We start from the raw sequence: 22,538 nt of genomic DNA on the forward strand, positions 1-22,538 counted from the left end.
TTTGGGTCTTAATATACTCTGCTCAATAAGGGCCTAATAAGGCAGTTGTAGCACAAGAATAGTAATTGTCCCTTAATAACACTTAACAAATATGATCTATTCTTATGTAACAAGACATGAAACTACAAGTGTTAATTGTGTCTAATTAACTCAAAATTAGGTATTTATATCTAAGAACATGTTCCCTATTCTAAAGTGAAGTCTTGTTGATAACCAATACGCTAGTAGTTTGACTCTAATTAGTTATTTATATCTAAGAACATGTTCCCTATTCTAAAGTGAAGTCTTGTTCATAACCAATAAGCTAGTAATTTGACTCTAATTAGGTATTTCTATCTAAGAATATGTTCCCTATTCTAAAGTGAAGTCTTGTTCATTACCAATAAGCTAGTAGTTTGACTCTAATTGACCTGAACATGTTCCCTATTCTAAAGTTGCCTCCTCTTCACACTTTGTAAATACATTATAGCACACAACTACTGAAATGAACCTCAACAGCACATGAACAAAGAAGGCTCACGTTGAAATATCTGTTTTATTCAAATGTACCACTTAAGAGAGGTTCAAACACATCACAAACATTTAAAGTGTCTTTAATCGTTCAATCGCTTTTCACTGACAGTGTAAATTTGCTATCTGCAACATCTGCTACCTTTCACAGGCTTCACACTTTATATTTTTTTCTAATGTCATGCAAAAGCAATCCAAGTGGTCCATATCTGTGATGTTTTCCACGCCAGTAAGTCCACTCAATGACATCCAAATGATCTTTTAACAAACTTTGTGTCCGATTTCCTCTAAGTCTCCAGATAGTTGTCTTGCAAATACCCCAAAATCTCTCAACGTTCTGTGTATGTGCACCTGTAACAGGGTTAACAAAAGATTCTTGATGGTTGACAGTTAGGTGATTATAACCTTCATCCTGAAGCCGGCTGTAAGACCTCCATCCATCTGAAATGACTGAGCTTCCGTTATTAATGTGCTTCTTTATGAGAGGCATAAGATGTCTGGCTGAGCGGCGACCCAAGATCTTGAGAATGGGTCTTCTCCTGTCATTTCTGATTCCAAGCATTCCGAACAACCAGGAACTCCTGTTGCTCGTCCGTCTGTTGTACTGAAAATGACAAGAGTATTATGTAGCAGTGCATGTTTACAAATATTCAACTGTCCTGAGGTGCAGGAATAACGTGACATTTCCCTTTCGGGCCTAATTGAACTGCATATCTTATTCCAAAACGCAACAGTAATTTCTCATAGATAAGGATACTGACACAATTTTACAAAAGGCTACTACAGTACTTAGTTTTGACACACAAAAATTATCCTTCTCTTTGTTCCATGGGAGAAAAGATTGTATATTTATGCAACCTATGGCCACATAGAGCTGTGGACAATAATGCACAACCACCTGAGCCACAAACAGTGGGATGGGTAAAAGAGGTTTACATACACTTGGAATGACTACATTTGAATGGCTCTGTCTGCAGTTTCTTTAAATAAAGAATGTTTTAAAATATTTTCCGTAGAGCCTTACCATTGTATATTTCTACATGGAATACTGTATGCATTTGTTTTCAATTATTAATCACACAGCAGTGAACTGTTCGAGCATGTTCGGAACAGTTGTTAAAATGCTTTACAATTTACAATACACTCTACTAATTTATGTATAATTAGCAATAATAGTCTATGATAGACACAGTGTTGTACAGCAGAAATGGTGAAAATAAATGTTAACTTTCTGTGTATTAAAAGTATGTATAGTGTCTCTACATTAAGTAGCTCTGTTAAGGTCAGGCTTATGCAAGATCATAGGAAATAAACTTGTTTTAATTATGTATTGTTTGGACATCAAGGTAACAATCTTAAAGTGTTTGCATAGTTTACACACCTTTCTTTTATGGCCAAATTTGCTTTCATCGATCATAACAACTTCACTTCGTCTTCCAATGGTCTGCTGGCCTCTTCTTCTCACTCTTCTCATGGCAGATTTACAAACATTCCACAGCTTGTCTGCGAGCTTAGTCAGAGTTGCAGAGCTACGAGTAATTCCTTCCTGCAGCATGTCCACTTGTCGCAATCGAAGGCCTTGGACAAATCTGTAAACAATCCAGTTAGTTAGGAGGGGAGGTTAAAACCAATTTGGAGGTGGTCATGGGTGTACAGTACATTTCCATATATACACATTTCATGAATGATTTAGAACCACTCACCTGTAGATGAAATGCATCCATGTTTGCAGTCGCACATGGGAATTCTCAAACATGGAGCCACTTCGGATGGACCTTGAATATGTTTTCCCTTTGTGACATGAATCCCGGCACATCCTGATGATTAAACAAATTGGTTGAATAGAATTCTGATAAATTAAGTCTAGATTTGTAAGGTGTTGATACATCTAAGACATGGATTGAATATGGCGCAAGTCCTTTGTGTTATTCAACATTTCTAGGTATACTTGATAAGAAGAATCTAATCTACAATAATTAACTGAATAAGTAAGATATTTGAGTGCATTTAGTAGTGTTACCACCTTAAAAAGTAGCCCACGCGCAAATATGAATTATCAACAGAGTGTGATCTGAATTATGACTTTCTAGGTGAGATTTAGCTGATAATTCCTCCTAATAAAAACAATTAGGTTTAATAATATAAATTATATAATAATTTGCCATCAGATATGCATGAATCACATAGGTCACATAATGTAGATTCAAAATGGTGAATGTTTCTGAAAGGTGACAAGTCTGCATCCAACAGTCAGATGAACTTAAAGCTACAGAGCTAACAATATGATATGCCCAAAATTAATAAATGAAGCACAGGCTAAGTGTTCTAGCACTACTTACCATGATGCCTCCTTTTTAGCATAAGGCCGTTTCAACTTCATGACATGAGCACAAGAGGGGCATTTCATTGATTTTCGAAGAAGGGCTCTGTCTAAAATGTATTCACCTCAAAAACGTGTAATGTTACACCATACTTGTAAAATTATCTGAAATAATATTACATTCTCAGCCATTAATATTGCCCCATACCTCCACACTCCACAGCGAGGGAGAAGAAATGAAATAGGCGGGACTTACCCTTTGGGAGAATAATGATTGACAAAGCGATCCACCAATCCATGTTCTCATCTGTCTATCCGCCGGTTACTTCCACTAACAGCGAAGCTCCGGAGGCGAAGTCCCGCCCATCTACTTCCGACTTATGGGACCTTATTATTAAAAGTTCACGAGCATGTCCCCCGCCTCCCCCACCCGTTGACAGTGCATGTGCATGCTCTCTGTCCCCGCCCCCCCCCCTCCCCCCACTCCTAGTTTTTCAACTACATTCATTCGTTTGGCCAAGACGTTTAAATGTATGGATTTTGCTGCAGCGGTTTGACTCTGATATTGTGTAAACATGTGTTTTAGGATAAGTTTTGGCGTAGTTTAAGTTTGACAGTGCAGAAACGTAGAGGGGAACGGGAGTCACCTGACAGGTTGCAAACGGCAAATTCATCCAATCATTCACTATCATATTAAATCCCCATCCAATCAGAAAAAATAAACTGCTTGCTAGCTTTTGGCCTTTTCCACTTGCCTTGGAGTTTGAAGAGGGACATTGGAAATTTTGTGCATCGAAAATGGTAAGTTACGTGCTTTGCTTTCTTATTTTTGTATTCATTGTGTTGTATTTGTTGAAAATGCTCTCTTTCATGTGCACTCTGGACCTCTTTGAATTGTGTGCTTAATAAAGTCATTATTACCAACTCACGTTGTTGGCTGCGTTAGCTCAGTATCGTCATGTAACCTACCCACTTGGCTGTATAATTTTCTATAATGTTCATTATTGTTAGTCCATAAGTTAATAGGGACCCATTGCTTTTCAAAAGTAAATTATAGCTATCTTGCAAGCCGATTAAACATTGTAGTTAATCACCACAGCCAACATTAGCCCCGCTTCAGAACGGAGAACTTGCTAGCTGGCTAACAACTGGCGCGAAGGCACGGGGTTATCTTTTACTCGGTTTAACCCCCGGTTCAGTCGCTTTCATTTGGCCAGCTCGCTGCCTTTTTGACTCATGTTTGTGCACTCTAACTGTTATCCAATGTACATATTCAGCCTTTTACACAATATTTCATAGCTTTATTCTTATTTTTTTTACAGCCTAAGGCAAAGAAGAAAAATCAGGTCCCAAAAGAGGAGTCGAGGATGGAGTTGATCAAAGAGGATCTAGATGGTAAATTGTATATCCCTTAACTAAGAAGTACAACTTAAATGATTTCCTTGTCAAACTTGATTTTAACATTCATGTCCTCTATTAATTTTGTGAGTTTATTGTTCTTATGCCATAGGTCCTGAAGATACAGAAAGCTTGGCCCCAAGTTGCAGTACCAGCCTTGGATCAGGTGTTTTTTTTTGTTTTGCATTGATTCTTTGTGTTGATAGTTTATACACATTAAACTATATGGCTCGTTTATCCTGAGATGGAAATTGTTGCCAGATTTAGCCCATGCACCTCCTTAAGTTATGGTAAAAAATAAACAGCTCGTCAAAATTCTTAGACTGTATAGGTTAGAGACAATTCACTTCAGTAGCCTTTCAAGGACAAATGTATGCTTAAAAGAGAACCCAACATGTAAATAAATGTTGCTGTTATATTGTGCTCTATAGAATAAAAGCACACATCGCCTCCATGATCATGTTTGGCCACTCAATGATACATTTACATATTCACAACATAGTGATCACTAATACATAAAAAGTGTAGTTTTTCCTTACCACTGTGCATGCTCATGTGGGTAAAAGTTGGGTCTCTGTAAACTGTAAGAGTACAGTCTTGACCTGCTCTATAGGAAAAGTTGCGATTTGGAGCTACAAAGAAATACTTGTAATTTAATTAATATCTGATCGTTAATATGACGCACAGTGGTGATGATAAGCAATACACTGTAACTGACATGGCCGATGTTGACTAGGGAAACCACATATTATCTGTTGTCTCTTGTGGGAGAGGGGAAGTGGATAATTGTATACATTTTTTACTTTATCAGCTGCTACTTTATGGTTTTAAAAACCTTGAGGTTCATCAAGTTAAGGCACAAACCATTATCGCAATCATCTGTGTTCGATCTGGCCCATGACCTTTGTTGCTCGCCATCCCTCTCTCTGTCTCTCCAATAAGTTTCCTGTTAGTCAATACTGTATCATAATCTTTATTGTAATCGTCTCTCAAACTATCCTTTTCTTTTTTAAGGATCAATCTCAAGATTGGAATTCCTAGTGGCCAAGATCGAATGGCAAGATAAAATGATAAAAGATCTTGAAGGAGAGCGCAATTTCTTACGCGAGCAAGTCTTGGGGTTGAAGAAGAAATCAAGTGAGTGATTCGAGAAGATGACACTTCCCAAAGTCCTGCAGACCTCAGTGATTCCTCAGACAGTAATGTAGTCATCCCAAAAAAGAAGCAACGTAGCACACGGAATCCTGCATCTCCAGATGCGGCTGTGCCTGGGCGAGCACATATTAGAGGTGAACAACTAAATGTCATGAAAAGTAATAATGATAAATATCAGATAAGCAGATTTTGCCATCCCTAGACTATGCTTTATAGTTATTTTTAAAGAGAAATGTCAGTTGTTTAGGCCATTCTTAGCGCCATCTGCTGGACATAATTATTAGTCTGTGTACTCATCCCTTGTGTATTTGTTTGTTTGTTTTTTACAGTCAAAGGGCCAGCAAAGGTTGTCCATAGGTATAAAAAGGTCCTGAAAACCTTCGGACATGTTCGCACAATGTCTGAAGCCTTCAGGATAAATAATGTGGATCGGGGAACCATAAAGCTGACTTCTCCAATTGCAGAGCTCAAGATTGTGGACCCAGACACATTCGAGACCCTCAAGTTTGATCCTGCAATAGACACCCTGTTTTCATTTGCCAAGAAGTGTGCAACAAATGTTACCGTCGATAAAAAGGCCAAAATAGAGGACATGAAAGCGAAAGGCAAGCTTCTTCCCTTGCTGATGAAGTATTAAAGGGCTGGTTTTATCGGTTTAGATATGGTGTACTGGAAGAGTTGTATATTTAAATGTGAGTTTAGTAGTACCCTCAAGAGCAAGTTCAGCTTTTATATTTGCCTATCTATTTTTATTAAAAAGTACAGGTGTGTTGTGAGCCTTGGAGACACTTTAAATGTTTGTGATGTGTCTGAACCTCTCTTAAGTGGTTACATTTGAATAAAACAGATATTTAATTGCTGCCTACTTTGTTCATGTGCTGTTGAGGTTCATTTCAGTTGTGGGCTATAATGTATTTACAAAGTGTGAAGAGGAGGCAACTTTAGAATAGGGAACATGTTCAGGTCAATTAGAGTCAAATTACTAGCATATTGGTTATGAACAAGACTTCACTTTAGAATAGGGAACATATTCTTAGATAGAAATACCTAATTAGAGTCAAACTACTAGCTTATTGGTTATGAACAAGACTTCACTTTAGAATAGGGAACATATTATTAGATAGAAATACCAAATTAGAGTCAAACTACTAGCTTATTGGTTATTAACAAGACTTCACTTTAGAATAGGGAACATGTTCTTATATATAAATACCTAATTTTGAGTTAATTAGACACAATTAACACTTGTAGATTCATGTCTTGTTACATAAGAATAGATCATATTTCAGTGATGCAAATTAGTCGCTTTTCGGCGCCTCCCGCTTTTTTAACGCTGCTTTGGGTGACTTGTGTAATTCGTGGAGAACCGAAGAGTTTTTGTTTTGGGGGGGGGGCGGGGGTCCGTTAGTCCGTCCGATTGACGGACAACTTCTCACTTCAAACAAACAAACAAAAAAGAAGAAGAAATCTAGATCGCAAAATAATTAAACAAGCGAGTGCCTGTTTTTCCTGGCCAAGGACAGGTTCCTTGAACACAACACGAGCGTAACGTGTCTTCACGTGGTTATGTCTCGTCTGAAAGGAGTGTAGACTAGACTTGAGTGCTTATGGAGAGCACCGGAACGCCGCTCCAGCTCTTCAAATATTGCAGTACCCATAAGGAGCCGTACACATGCCGCAGTGTTTGCGTGGCTGTGTCTTTAGTTGTAAGCACAGTGGCGATCTGTTGTTATTAGCATCTGGTTAGCTAGCTATGCTAACGAATGTAAAGAGCTTTCCTACAACCAGGTGGAAGAGAGCTCTCTCCTGAAAGGCTCAAATAACCTCAGCTCAGTGAGGTTAAGGCACACCTTTATATGATCATTATAATTATTAATGAGACATTAGAGACCAAATGAAAAACAGGTATAAAATACTATATGACAGTAACAAAAAAGTTGTTAAAAATAACAAGAATAGAGTTTAAAAGGGGAGTGATTTGTAAAATATCCCAAAAGAAAAATCTGCTTACAGTTCTGTTTCAAATGGGTGTTGAAAGATGTACCCATAGATCTCCTCATGTTGTTCTCAAAGTGCACCAGATTGATGTTTTTAACTTCAATATTTAAAAAAAAATCTTCCCGGTGGAGCATGCCCCCGGACCCCCCTAGAAAAGGTTAGGTCCCCCCCCCACTTAAATCATGTTCACATGGATACTAAGTACATTTGCACACATCTTGTGTCCATATCTTTCTGTTTTGGTGGTCATGCCACACCGTGCATGCATGCATGCGCGAGTCATGTTAAGATATCTGGATTAAGAGGTTGCGTTTTCTTTGCACAGCATGAAAGAAAGGCCAAATGAATTGTCTGTGATTTTAGTTTTTTTAAGCAGAGGTTGAGTTCAATAATTTGTAGGGACCTCGGAGGATGTTGTAAAAATTGAAAGGAAAAAGGTTCCCCACCCCTGCTGTAAATAATAATAAAAACCCTTGATTTCTAACTTAAAATATCTGTCTCCTATTGATCTGAGTATATTAGAAATAATAGCCAGTTAATTGAAGAATTATAGCACAGGCCTTTGTCAGATGGTATATTACGCTGTTTCTTTCTGCTTCGAATAGTTCTCTCTTTTTTCACCATACCTGTGTTTGCATCACTGATATTTGTTAAGTGTTATTAAGGGAGAATTACTATTCTTGTGCTACTACTGCCTTATTAGGCCCTTATTGAGCAGAGCATATTAAGACCCAAACTCATGTCCAACAACTTCCTTACTTGCAATGAATAAGCACTAATTAGAGGGTTATTGAGGAAAAACTCTCAACTAATAACTTATTACTTGTAGAATATGGTCATGTAGAATAAGGCATTAATAAGTGTTTTATAATGACTAATAAAGAGCCAATATACTGCTAATATGCATGTTAATTAGCAACTAGTTGATGGTTAATTTGTGTACCTTAATATAAAGTGTTACCAATACATTTAATTACCAGAATAATGTGTTAATAAGCATTAATTCGCAGGGATATGGGATATGCAGGGATTCCTCTGAAGTTTTCATGTGAGGTTGGATCACTTTCACTCACTGATGTTGACATTTAGCTAAAATGTACTTGGACGCTTATTTCTCAAACTAAAAGATACAAATACTTATGAAAGGCCTTTATATAATAACATATGCATTATCAACACATTTGTTCTGTAGTTTCATGTTTCCATTCAAGTAGAATAGTGACCCCCCCAGCAGGGCCTCTCAGCCCATTAAACCAGTGTTTGTCAAGTAGAACATGGCATGTCGACCATGTCCACTGTGGAAAATAAATCTAAGGAAAGTAAATATGCCTCTGTGTGGATGACACCACATGACATCCGACTGTGACTCTATGCATGTACAGTGACCAGGAAATGTTTCCTGCATTCAAAGCTGGAGTACACCTGCCCATAAAATCCATCTTTTCTAAGAGATAATCAATAAAACTCAAGGCAGGGTCTAACTCTTGCATGGCCTACTTCACAAAAAAAATGAAATAACTAGGTTGCCATCATCATATCAGCAATTAAATACAGTCCTACTCTTCTTAGTAAAAAGCTAACTGAAAGAGGGCAACATTCACAAATGTACACAATTGAACACTAATCCAAACACAACTTGCAATTATTTCATTTAATTTCAAACCTTTATTCATCCAGATTGTCCCTTGAGATCATATATGTATTTTTCAAGGGAGACCTGCAGCAATAGGTTCCACATGAAACATAAAACAACATAAAACAATAGAGGATATCATACAACATATTTACAAGCTACATTTACATACTTATCAACATTTACAAATACCCATAGTTTCAAAGAGCATTTCACTTAGACTTGCTTTAAAATCAGAGGAATAAAAGTGCTCAGTTTAGACTGTTCCGAGCAAGTGGCGCTGCGCACATAAAAGCTGACAGTCCTTGCTCTAGGCACATCTAACAATTATACTACATCATGCGATCTCAGACAATAGCTGCTTGCAACTCTCTGTGTTATCAGTGAACAGATATAATACGGGAGTTTACCAAACAAAGCTTTATAAATAAACGTGTACCAATGACTGAGCCTCCGTACAGTAAGTGATGGCAAACCTGCCTTGGCATACAGGGTACAGTGATGAGTAAGTGCTTTACAATCTGTGACAAATCTCAGTGCACTGTGATAGGCGGCATCTAACTTGTTCAGGCAATGGGCAGGTGCATTCATATAGACCAGATCCCCATAGTCCAGCACAGGTCAAAAGGTCACAGTGACTAGCCTTTTCCTGGCTTCAAAAGAGAAACAGGACTTGTTTCTGAAAAAGTGAGACAATCATCAAGCCAGATACCTAGGTATTTAAAACAGGTAACCACTTCAAGTACTTGTCCTTGCATAGTAAAACTATCTAAAACAGGCTCTGGTATCTTTTTAGCTTTTGAAAAGAGCATTACCTTACTTTTTTCAACATTTAAAAAAAGCTTTAGTTCAGAGAGCTGAGTCTGAATAATGTTAAAAACAGCCTGTAATTTAACACCAGCCTCCTTAATGGAGGGACCTGCACAGTACATCACGGTATCGTCCGCATAAAAATGTAAAGTAGCTTCATCCACATTTTCACCTAAACTGTTGATATATATAGAGAATAAAAGTGGACCTAAAACAGAACCTTGGGACACCATTAGCAATGTTCAACCACTCAGAAGACAGCCCATCAAAGTGAACACATTGGGACCTTTCAGAGAGGTAGTTCACAAACCACCCCACTGCATGGCTGGATATGCCAATACTGAGTAGCCTCTGCTTTAAGATGCGATGATCGACGGTATCAAACGCTTTGGACAGGTCAATAAATAGAGCTGCACAACTCTGCTTATTGTCTAAAACAGTGGTTCTCAACTGGTGGGTCGCGACCCAAAAGTGGGTCGCAGACCCGTTTCGAGTGGGTTGCGGATGTGTGAGTGAAGAACAAAAAAACAAAAAAAAGATTTGGAATCTTTTTCTTTTTTTTTCGGGGCGGGGGGAAGTCAAATTTTTATTTTGAAGGCACGATTTTCTAACGCTGTGCATGCAGTCGGCGTTGGACTGGAAGTACCGGAGACCATAAACGGTTTTGAAAACTTCTATCACATAGTGATCATCTTCTCAATAAAACATCTTTGCTGATGTTTTTTCGAGTCTTCTGGCCAATCAGAATCAAGATTGTTGCCGGAAGTCCCCACGGAGAATAACTTTGCGGTATAACTCTTCTTTATACATCCATGGTTACAACTTCAGATAAAAATACATAATGAAATATGACCCCCGGTTTGATGATTGACAGGTCACAGAACAATGGGGGCTATCTACCCTAACCCACAATTTAAAGTAAGTCACAAAGACTACCTCCTCTTTACTCTTCTCGCAGCAAGATGTCAGAACAAAGTGAAAAACAAACAATGGCATAAAATATTATTAATATGTCGGGTAGTAATAGATTTATTTATTTTCTTCTCAGAGTGTACCAGAATGCATAGTTTATGTTAGTATTTCAAAAAATCTCCTGGGGGTGAATCCCCCCAGACCCCCCTGCTGGGATTGGGTTTTCAGAATTTGTGCCTTTTTATATAGTTCAGCTTTGATTCCATCATCTCATTAAACCTTTTTTAAAAGCATACTTTAGTTCTGCGAAGGGATATAAGGGATATATGCACTGTACTACACTAATATTGTATGCTGAAAAGCATATATATTACAGCACGTTTTTTTGTTGAATAGATTTGAGTGCTTCAAAACGTTGGGTCGCGATGTATTGACCAAGTAAAAAGTGGGTCCCGAGGCCTGACCAGTTGAGAACCACTGGTCTAAAATACTCGTAGTGTCATTCACCACTTTCATTGTCGCAGTGATGGTGCTATGTTTCTTTCTGAAGCCTGACTGATGTTTAGACAGGATGTCATTTTTACATAAAAACTCCTTTACTTGTTCACTCACTAGGCGTTCAAGAACCTTAGCCAGAACTGACAATTTAGAGATTGGCCTATAGTTATTTAAAATAGTTGCCTCCCCTCCTTTTAGTAAAGGTATTATTTATTTAAGTTTTGGATTTTTCAATAATACCACATGTCTTATCAAGATTGTTAAAGTGATACGAGTAATAGACAATGATAAACACATCTAACTGCATGGCATTATGGTTACCTTGGGAGAAACAACTCAAGTTGAGAGGGTGTGTCCTGCATATGTCTGCGTCCCCAGTAATACATTTAGATTTTTGAGATGTAGAAGGTCTAAACCTGAAGACCTTCTACTGATCTGAGCTCACTGTGTTGTTGTTACAGCAACCATGACCAAATCCCCCTGGGTTTAAGGAATTCTCAAAGAGAGAACTCTGACCTGAGCTGTGCCCGGAACGTTGAGGAGAAAGAAAGAACGCCATAAACAAGACAAAAGTATTTATCAAAAATAAAGAGAACCAGTGAAATCTAGCTAGTTAACTTCAGCTAAATGTATGCGAGCAGCAACATATGAATATATTTTTAGTGAAGTTACCTAAAATGAGAGAGGAGACAGCGTCTGTCAGAAAACGGAAGAAGTATGACAATGATTATTTGAAGCTAGGATTTTCATGGACCAGTCCTGATGACACTCCACTGCCAGTGTGTTATCTGCAACAAGGTGCTTGCTAATAACAGTATGAGACCATGTAAACTCCGGCGTCATATTGAGAAACACCCATGTTTGGTGGTCAAGCCACAGGAGTTTTTGGACCGGAAGCTCAAGGAATTGCGGTCACAGAAAAATGTCATTGACACATTTAGCACTTTGAATACAAAGGCAACCGAAGCATCATACCGAGTGGAGTTACGAAGGCAGGTAAACCTCACAACATTGGTGAAACGTTACTCCTCCCTGCTGCTAAAGACATCTCCGTCTCAAATATTTCTCTCCGAGTGCAACGTATGAGGAAGCTGCCATCCTTACCCTCAACATGTTTAAAACATAAAGATAAAGAGGTTTAAAAAAGCTATTGTTTAATGTTTTAAGGAGGTGACGCTCAGCCAATCAAAAAAGAGAAAGGTAGCGACAACAGAGCATTTTATGACATTTTCTCTTACTGGACCTCTTTGAAATGCAATTGAATACCCCTGCATTATAGCAACAACAACAATAATAATAATAATAATAATAATAGCAATAATAATTGGGAGGGGGGGGGCGCGGCTGTGATTATGTTCTCTGAGGGGAGGCTCACCTTCCCACACTTTGGGAACCCCTGGCATAAGGAGATGAAACATGCTTTATGTGCTCTCTAGAACCAAAATGATGTCTACAGTATATCCCAAAATGTCAAGAGGAAGCCCGCTTGGTGATGCATGTGAAATGTTCCACGCATCTTTCGGACAACCAAAATAAAAAATTAAACTCCATTCAAATGTTCTATAATGCAATAATGAACACAAAATACACAGTTCCATCAGTAAAGGCGCCCAGATGGGGAGAGGGAGACGACCTCAGCTCAGAGACCTCCGTCATCTCCAGCTATCGCTTTCAGCACGCCAGCAGCACTAAGGAGCATTCAGGTAAACTGTCCTAGTCTCTAACATTGGATGAAGGGTGGGTGGTGGGGTGTCCGGTGCCTTGCTCATGTGGACCCAGGAGGTGAACCACCTCTTCAAGTACCATATTTTAAGTCTGTTCGAGGACTTGAACCAGCGACCCTACGGCTCCCCGTCCAAGCCCCTGCCGAGTGCCGGCTGAGCTACTGCCGGACATATATAGAAAATATCCTATATCACCATAGGTTACATAGTATTTGTAAACAGCAACAGCAACGTGCAACAATAACTTACTCATGTTTGACCAAACTTCAAAGTTCAACTGCTAACACAATATTATTTGTTCTCTCTATCTGAGAGGTGAGTCTTGACTCACTCATACTGACTGACTTTAAGGTTTTCTGATGGTACTTTTAACACCTTTATTATGTGAGAAATGGCCCGACAGGTCCGAACAGAAAACAAAATGACATGGCGGAGGTTGGCCCGGTAGTAATTCACACTTCATTCCTGTTAAACCTCGTGATAGTCCCAGAGTGCCTTTCCTTGGCCCCGGTTCAAAGCCCTCTGTATACAAAAAAACAGACAAAATAAAAAATGGGGGATGAATACCAGCAGGAGTGTCACAGGGGGGAGAGATTTATAATGTGAACGCTCCAACTCCCTCGTAAATCAGAGCAAAAGGCTTTCAGGTAGGGGAGCTGGCATTATTCAAGACAAGAGAGACAGAGAGGGACTGAAATAAAATAAAAAAGGAGTGATATAAAGACATTTAAGTGAGGAGTTGTGTGGAGGTGAAAATATAGATTTAGTGTTGAAGATAGAACAGCCTAATTAAGAGCAGGGTAGAGGGGGTTTTCTTCTTTTTTGCTACGGAGCATGCATGCTCATGCATATCTTTGACACCTCAGTGGTTCATTAATGTGTTGGCACACAAATCAAAAGGCTGCTCAACAAACAGTATACAAAATGTTTTGCACAAAAAAAAGACTGGATAAAAGATAATGTCATGGCTCTGACAAAGTGATCTTCATGACGTTAACAGATATACAGTATATAAAGTATACCATGTTAACCATTTTAGCTCAGCATATTAATGTGCTAACTTATAGATGATGCAAAGTTAGTTCTACAGATATTATAAATTCTTATTGAAACGTAAACATGGACGTGGAAACATCATGGGAGTTCATTATAGGAAATCAGGTCTGGACACTTTTGTTTTGGCATATGAAAGTTTGTTTTCTTTTGGTTTTTCACCATCTGTTATTAAAACGTTTTAAACACACCCACTCGCTTGCCCCAGAGAAGGAGTAGATTAAACATGAGCTCAATCGGACATCTAACAGACAAAATAAAGCCAGGGTAAATATTTCGGACATTTCGGACTCAATCAGTTCAAATTCAACACGACAATCCTTACTTTCTATTGATATCTCAGTCTGGAGGAAGAGGTTACTATCCAATGTAGCTGAACCTTTAAGTAAGAATTTAGTTTAGAACTAACCAGACAGGATCATAAACATACAGTCTGATTAATTCACTCCACACACAGACATCCCTTCATATCTAAGCTTTGACAGACATGTTGTGTGCGGCAGACTGGACATGTCCTGTCGTCCCACAGCTGAGAGCCGGCGGCAGACTCATTCAATATTTGACACCAAAGGCTCAGCAGTGGTTGAACCTTAATGTTTAGCCAGTTAGAATAAAGAAATATACTTAATTTGGATGATTACATTATTTTAAAATGTGTTGTTAGTGACTGGCATTCTTTGTTAACTGATGTGTCAGCTGGATTGGCTCACAGGGACACCATTTTCTAAATGCTTTGAATCAACGTTTACTCAAAATGTGAAAACAATCATAACCAACTTTGATGACAATCATCTAATCATAAAAAACACAACAATTAATATCAGTCTCATATGCTGCAATCACTCCTCTAACGTATTCCCACCGCATTACTTCCATGTGATGCCATTAAGTCACATACTGTATAAAGATCATTTGCCCGCCTCTTTCTTTAAACGGTCTGTAGAAGCCCAGCAGTGAGCTGCTGAACATGTTATCTCTGGTGTTTTATGATGCTTTTAAAACGAAATACTGCCCTCAAGGTCATTATTACAGAACAGATGTTCCTTTTTGCTCCGCAGAAAATGTACCAACCACCTGTGCAACTCCTGTGTTTCATAGTCTGAAAGACGTGAACTTCAATTTCACCTCTTAATTATCCAAGCACACTGAAAAAATAATTCTGAAACAACATGTCACTATGCATCTTTTTTCTTTACAAAATGTTTTTTAAACAGGTTGCATCACAATGAGGAGGAGGTTTAGTAGAATGCGACTTTAGTTAGCAGGTGATGTTATCCAGATTGTATTTCTGTAGGTCTCCCTTGAAAAAGAGATCAATGATCTCAATGGGACCTACCTGGTTAAATAAAGGTTTGAAATTAAATTAAATGAGATTATATCTAAATAAATTCATCAATGAAATTGTGCGTGCATAATCGTGTCAATAACAACATCACATCCAATCTGACCACACTTGTTAGCAGGAAAGTCAGCTTTTGAACAGTTGCCAGAGAAAGGGGGATGGATGTGAGAGGAAGGTGAGAGAGGGGAGAGAGGGAGAGGAGCAGCGAGAGGCTAACGCTAATCCACTTATAAAGGCAATAACTGCAAGCTTGGAACCTGCGCCAGATATTAATACCTAATCACGAGTTAATTAAAGGACGGTTAGTTAGCACCTAATCCTCTGTGATGGGGGGTGATAGCGGCGGGGAGCGACAGAGTGTCCTGAGGGGGTGGGGGGGTGATAGGCCTTCTATAGTGCTAAAGCTAAGTGCTAAAACCAGAGCTGTGGACTGAAGATATAATTAGCTGCAAGGTGCCAATGTTGCATTGAGCTGTCTTTAGACTACTTGAGAGAGAACACATTATCAAATGGGAAATTTCTCTGGGTGTTAGAGATGATTAATGGACCATAAGGCCAAGAGGTAAGAACTACAGCGAGAGGGAGAGAGGTATAAGGAGTACAACAAGAACCACATCCTGTTTATGTGGAATGAGTTTTCATCCACTTGGCCTTTGGCGCAGAATAGAGAGGCGAAGTCCCTCCCTTTCCGGTGGAGCTCCATGGGACCTTATTTTGGAAAAGTTATGCATTGAAGTCAATGGGGAGAGAAAGATTACCTTTCGATCCCATTTGAATTGTGCCACAAATGACACATATGATGTTTGTCAATTTAAAAGATAATTTTACAAGTTAAGAAAACAAAAATGTCTCGTAAAACTGTGAAGTAACACTTTTTTGTGTGTGAACTGCTCAATGAACTACATCTCCCGTCTCGCACCACACACCAAGACGGCCATCACGTTGCCACATTTCACTTCTTTCTTTCAGAATGGGGCAAAAAGTATTAAAAGAGGTGAAAATCACTACAAGTCTGGGCATGTTGAGAGCTGTACATACACACAAGGGGAGTTAGTCTGTTCCGTAAGAGCCAGCATGCAGGACCGGGATTCTGGGATTTGTAGTCTTTCTAGTTGCATATTTTTCATAGTCTTGTATCTCAACAGTTTTACGACAAACTGTGACTTTTTTGACATGGACATTATTATTTAAGATTGACAAACATCATATGTGTAATTTGTGGCACAATTCAAACGGGATCAAAAGATACGTTTTCTCTCTCCATTGACTTCAATGCAAACTTTTTCAGAAATAAGGTCCAATGAGTCCCACCAGAAGTGGAGGGACTTCGCCTCTCTATAACCCTCAGTGTGCAAGGCTTTCCTAATGTGTTAAAAATAAATATTTTGGCCTATAGATCAGCATTTCATATAATAATAATAATAATAATACAAATTATAATAAGAAATATTATAATAAAAACATTATTTATAAAACAATTGCTTTCACAAAAAAACTGAACACATGAAGAGGAGAACAAAAAAATAATTCTCGTGATGCTCCCCCCCTTTCACACTCACTCACCAATTCGTCCTCCACCTTTTTTTTCTCCTGCTTCCACCTCCTCTCCCCCTTCTCTTGTCCCCTCCTCTGTCTTTTTCTCGGATGTGTGTGTTCACATCATCACGTCTCATCTCCCCCTTGTGGTGCAGCTCTAAGTCACACACACACACACACACACACACACATACACTCACACTTTCTCACATACACACACTCATTTACTTAGACACACACACACACACACACACACACACACACACACACACACACACACACACACACACACACACACACACACACACACTCACACTTTCTCACATACACACACTCATTTACTTAGACACACACACACACACACACACACACACACACACACACACACACACACACACACACACACACACACACACACACACACACACACACACACACACACACACACACACACACACACACACACACACACACACACACACACACACACACACACACACACACACACACACAGTAGACTTTCCTTCACATATGCCAGAACACACACTGCACTCCATACATAGTCCTGAGGATGTTAGATAGATATCAGCACTGTGAGCATTAGCATTTAAAAGCAGGCAAATTAGCAATCGCGCCTCAGTCTCAGTAAATGAGAGTGGATGTGAGGCTAACATCGGAGGACAGATTCACAGCAGAGGAAGAAGAGGAGGAACACGCTTTAAATGCAGCTGTTGCCTCTCTTCCTTCACAACTATTCCCTGTGGGCCTGGATGTGGCGTTATGTTTAATTTAAAACATGTTCCCTGCAAAAGAAGTTCCTCACTTGTTAGCTCCCACAAATAAAAAGAGTCAATGAGGGAGATTTGAATCCTGCTGAGGAGGGATGGAAGCAGTGTGGAGTGATAAAGGAGAAGGAGAGGTGTCAACAAACATCAGCTCCACAGAAACAGAGGAAACTGATTCAGTGATGGCCCCTCTCTCCTGTCTTCATTTCCCTTACTCACCCTTATGGTTGATATCATTTTTTTGTTCTATCCTTTTAAATCTAAATGAATTAAATACGTATTTATGCCGAATGGTTTATGCTATGTGAAATGCTCAGTTTATGCTATGTGAAATGCTCAGTGCAAACGACTGAACATGCTCAATGCGTAAAAGAACAGCGGGGTTATGACAAACAAGCAATACATCCAATGATATAATGTGCCTTTTTATGCACACATGTTCTATGCATGGCTGGAGGTTTACAGTTCCCTTTTCACAACTCACACTCTGCATGAGACACAAAGCACAACTTTATCTTATTTGGACTATTCAACTACTGTAACACAATCTTAATAGCTGTGCAATATAAACTTTTATTCTCACAAATGTTATATGGCTGCTATCACACTACTTCTGCAGTGTAGGCCTACACATATTTTATTTGAAAATACTTATTGTTGTCCACCTGCATGGGTACCTTTTGTGCATTGTAAATAACACACACACACACACACACACACACACACACACACACACACACACACACACACACACACACACACACACACACACACACACACACACACACACACACACACACACACACACACACACACACACACACACACACACACACACACACACACACACACACACACACACACACACACACACACACACACACACACACACACACACACACACACACACACACACAGGAGGGTTGACAAGTATGCAGGAACATATCATTCTATCTGTATTTAAACATTGTAAAATGATGCAATATGTATACAGTAAAAGCCACTGATTTCCTTGCTGTCAGAATGTGACATGTGTTCCATCATTAATGAAATTCAAGTTCAGTTGCCAAATATTTTTTTTTTTTACTAAAATAAATATTTTATAATAAGATATCAACAGTCATTAAAGAATGTTGTATTCAAAGGTTGACATGTTGATAAAAAACATATACATAATTGATCACCAAATCAGGAGAATGCCTTTTACAAAAATGTAACATTTTCTTCAAGGTTAAAATGATAATAAATGTTAGTTCATGATAAAGTATATGTACAGTGCATCCGGAAAGTATTCATACCCCTTAACTTTTTTCACATTTTGTTATGTTACAGCCTTATTTCAAAATGGATTAAATTCATTTTATGTCTCAATATTCAACACATAATACCACATAATGACAAAGTGAAAACGTTTTTAATGATTTTTTTGCAAACGTGTATCACATGTACATAAGTATTCACACCCTTTGCTTTGACACTGAAAATTGAGCTCAAGTGCATCCCGTTTCCACTGATCATCCTGGAGATGTTTCTATAACTTGACTGGAGTCCACCTGTGGTCATAGCCGTGGGAACATGTTTCAAATGGGGGGGTGCTGTGGGGATGACACCAGGGCTGGTTCTGACCAATGTGCTGCTAGGCAATATTTTAGCTGGCAATGAAAAACCTCTACAAAAGACCAATACACTGCAAAAAGAGAAATATATTGACATGGTGCACAGCTTATATAACAAGGCTTCAAATTTATTATATATTATAACATGTTTTAATTGGGGGGGTGGACTTCACATCCTCTCGGGGGGTCCGGGGGTACCCCCCCGGGAAGATCTTTTTAACATTTTAAAGTAAAATGCTTCAATTTGGTGCACTTTGAGCGCCCAATTAGAGACTGATCTAGGGGGTACAACTCTAAACACCCATATGAAAAAGATCGGTTTGCATTTTATTAATCAAATAAGTAGGTATGTGAACATTTCCAATAACCTACCATAGCCAATAACAAATACATGTAACTTATTTTATTTGTGTTGTTCATTCATATCTTATTTTACCAGTTAACATTTATTTATTTATGTATATTTTAAAATCTCTCCAGTTTTAAACAATATTTTTGGTTTACTGTCCTATAGTATACATTGGAACCTGTTTTTATTTATCCTAATAATTATAAAGGTGTGCCTTGGAAATATTTGTTTACATAAATTGTGATCAAAACGTTTGAGACCCACTGAGATAACTTCGACTAAAGTGAACTATCTAAGCCCTCAGAGTCCTTTACCTCACTGAGCCTCTCAGTCTGACAGGAGAGAACTCTCCCTCCACATTATTGTAGAAACAGCTTCTTATATCCGTTAGCGCAGCAGAAGCTAACAACAATCCCCGCCGGTACCGCGGTATCCCCTCTCTCTATCTCTCTCACTTTGGCTGTGAGCTGCGGGCGCCTGCTAAGCCAACATCCCCCACTTTCATCACTTACAGCGCCCATCGTACAGGGCAAATGGAAAATGTAACTGGGGTGAAAAGGGTGTTATCTTTACTTAATTATGAATGTTGTTACATCAAGGCTGAAAATTCGTTTTTTTTTTATTATATCTTGTAAGTGCAGATCCCCTGTCCTCCACCAGGGGGTGCTGCAGCACCCTCAGCACCCCTACTTCCCACGGCCCTGCCTGTGGTAAATTAAATTGATTTGATATGACTTGGAAAGGAACACACCTGTCTATATGAGGTCCCACAGTTGACAGTGCATATCAGAGTACAAACCAAGTCATGAGTTATTCTCCTGATATGCTGTGGATTATCCTTCTGATTTTACCTGGACTCACACCGCTCCTTCTTCCACGGTCATCCGGCTCCTGGTCTCTGCTGCCCGGGTCCCCAGCATTAGCTAGCTCCTTGCTCGCGCCACTTCCCCGGATCATGCCGCCGCTCTACTGCCTGTCAGATCTCCACTCCTTTAATAACCGTCTGCCTCCAGACTGCATGGACATCCTCGCAGATGATGAAATATTCCGCAAACGCCGTCCTCCACACAGAGACTCTGGCCGTAAGTTTTCTTTTATTTGTTAGCAATTCTAGAACCCTGAGAGCAGGACATACTGAAAAGAGTCAAGGGAAGCCCATAAAAGTTAACAGCATTTAATTACACAGAAGATGCGGTGGTGCACAAATGAAATTTGCGAGTGGCGGCTCTCCCCTCATGCGTCCGGTCAGCCCAGGTCAGGGGGTAGAAGAGATCGATTATTGGCTTGCCCTTCCTGTTGTCATCCTATTGGCCGGCGTGGTGGGGGCGGGTCCAATGCAATTCCTGCCTATTTCTGTTGCTAAATTACATCATTCTGGTGTCTGTGGTTAGTTAAACATTCCCTAATAAACGTGACTTCAGTGTCAATAAATGAGTGTTAAACCCTGTGTGTTTAGGGAACAACATCACGCCATTTCACCTTCAATTCACCATTTGAAAACGTAGCATTTCGCCACATGCTAATGCTAACCGGAAATTAAGAATTTTCAGAATAAAAGTGTTAAATTAACTTCCGTTTTTTTCACAATAAAACTGATTTAAATTAAATAGTGTATTAATTCAAATTACGCCATATCAACATTGATTTTAATTTCTAAACATTCCACGTCTCCACACTCCATCCCGTCCATTCGATCCTGTCGCACGCCCACACTACGCCATCACAACAAACAACACGTGAATCTGACCAATCTCCTTCAACTCCCCCGGTCCACAAAACCCCTCCCAATGCACGCTCCATCCACAATAAAAGCCACATTCTGAATGAATTCATTAAAGACAATAACCTGGACTTTCTGTATCTGACCGAAACGTGGCAAAAACCCCTGGACTATATTTCTTTAAATCAAATCACCCCAGCAGGATTCACATACATTGACAAACCTCGCCCACAAGGGCGGGTGGTGGTATAGCAACCCAGTCTCATGGCATTTCGTGTTCACCAACACGATTTTTAATCTATTGATTTGTGTTCACCAACACGATTTTCTCCTTTTTTTCGTGTTGCACAGCACGATTTTAAAAGCAACGTATTTCTACTGGTAATGTGTTTCGTACCTGCAGCACGTCTTTTTCTCCGGTCGGGTCGTGGAAGACCGGAAGCTGTGTGATTCATAAAAACATGTTCTTACTCAATATCAAGCCACAATTATTGCTTTTATTTTAAATCGTATAATTTCTGACTTTTGTTTCCGTCTGTGAGGAAAATAAATGGGGCTCAGAGCCTCAGAATACTGAAATCTGTATTTTTAAATCTTTTTTTCCTTCTAATTTGTTATTCTTTTCAAAATAACACACTGTTATTTACTCACCAATAACACACAATTATCCTTGCTTTTATTTATTGGTTTAATTCCATAATCTCTGGCTTTTTTGGTGTCCATCAGGAACTGAATTTCAAAATAAGAATAATCGGAAACAGACGTAGGCATTTCGAGTTCAGGATGGGCGAAGACACTACACTACCCATAATCCCCAGCTATTTTTTAGGACTACAGTCCCCGTGATTAATCTTCAAGCGCTGGGATTGGATGTTGGAGTGGCAGTGCGCCAAGGTTACGCCGAGCGTCAAACAGCTGTTTGAAATGGAACAAAACCACGCCAGACTATCCAAAACTGGAATCGAACGCCCCCCCCAGATCTACACATGCTGGCTATTGTGTTTTGCAAAATGTTCCATGGGACGTCTCTACTGAACGTTTTCGTTTTTCCCACAATTAGAAGTTGCCAGTATTAAACACATTGGTGTTATCAAATGTAAAACATATAATTAATAAATGGGTGAAAATCGCTTTTGTCCATAATGCGCAGCATTAATATATACCCACATGACAGCTCAT

General features: G+C 39.2%; 1 long non-coding RNA gene across 2 annotated transcripts; it reads right to left on the reverse strand.

The window, feature by feature from the left end:
• Positions 1-597: 597 nt before the first annotated feature.
• LOC307045912 lies at positions 598-21,167 on the reverse strand. 2 transcript variants are annotated; one of them, XR_013810024.1, is made up of 4 exons: positions 20,491-21,167; positions 2,214-2,327; positions 1,892-2,099; positions 598-1,114 (listed from the first exon to the last, which is right to left on the reverse strand). It is a non-coding gene; the product is annotated as an uncharacterized lncRNA (long non-coding RNA). The 2 variants fall into 2 exon arrangements; XR_013810025.1 differs by lacking the exon at positions 20,491-21,167 and having other exon boundaries at positions 2,214-2,562.
• Between the last annotated feature and the right edge of the window lie 1,371 nt (positions 21,168-22,538).

This window comes from Notothenia rossii (genome assembly GCF_949606895.1).
Source record: "Notothenia rossii genome assembly, chromosome: 7".
Lineage (NCBI taxonomy): Eukaryota > Metazoa > Chordata > Actinopteri > Perciformes > Nototheniidae > Notothenia > Notothenia rossii.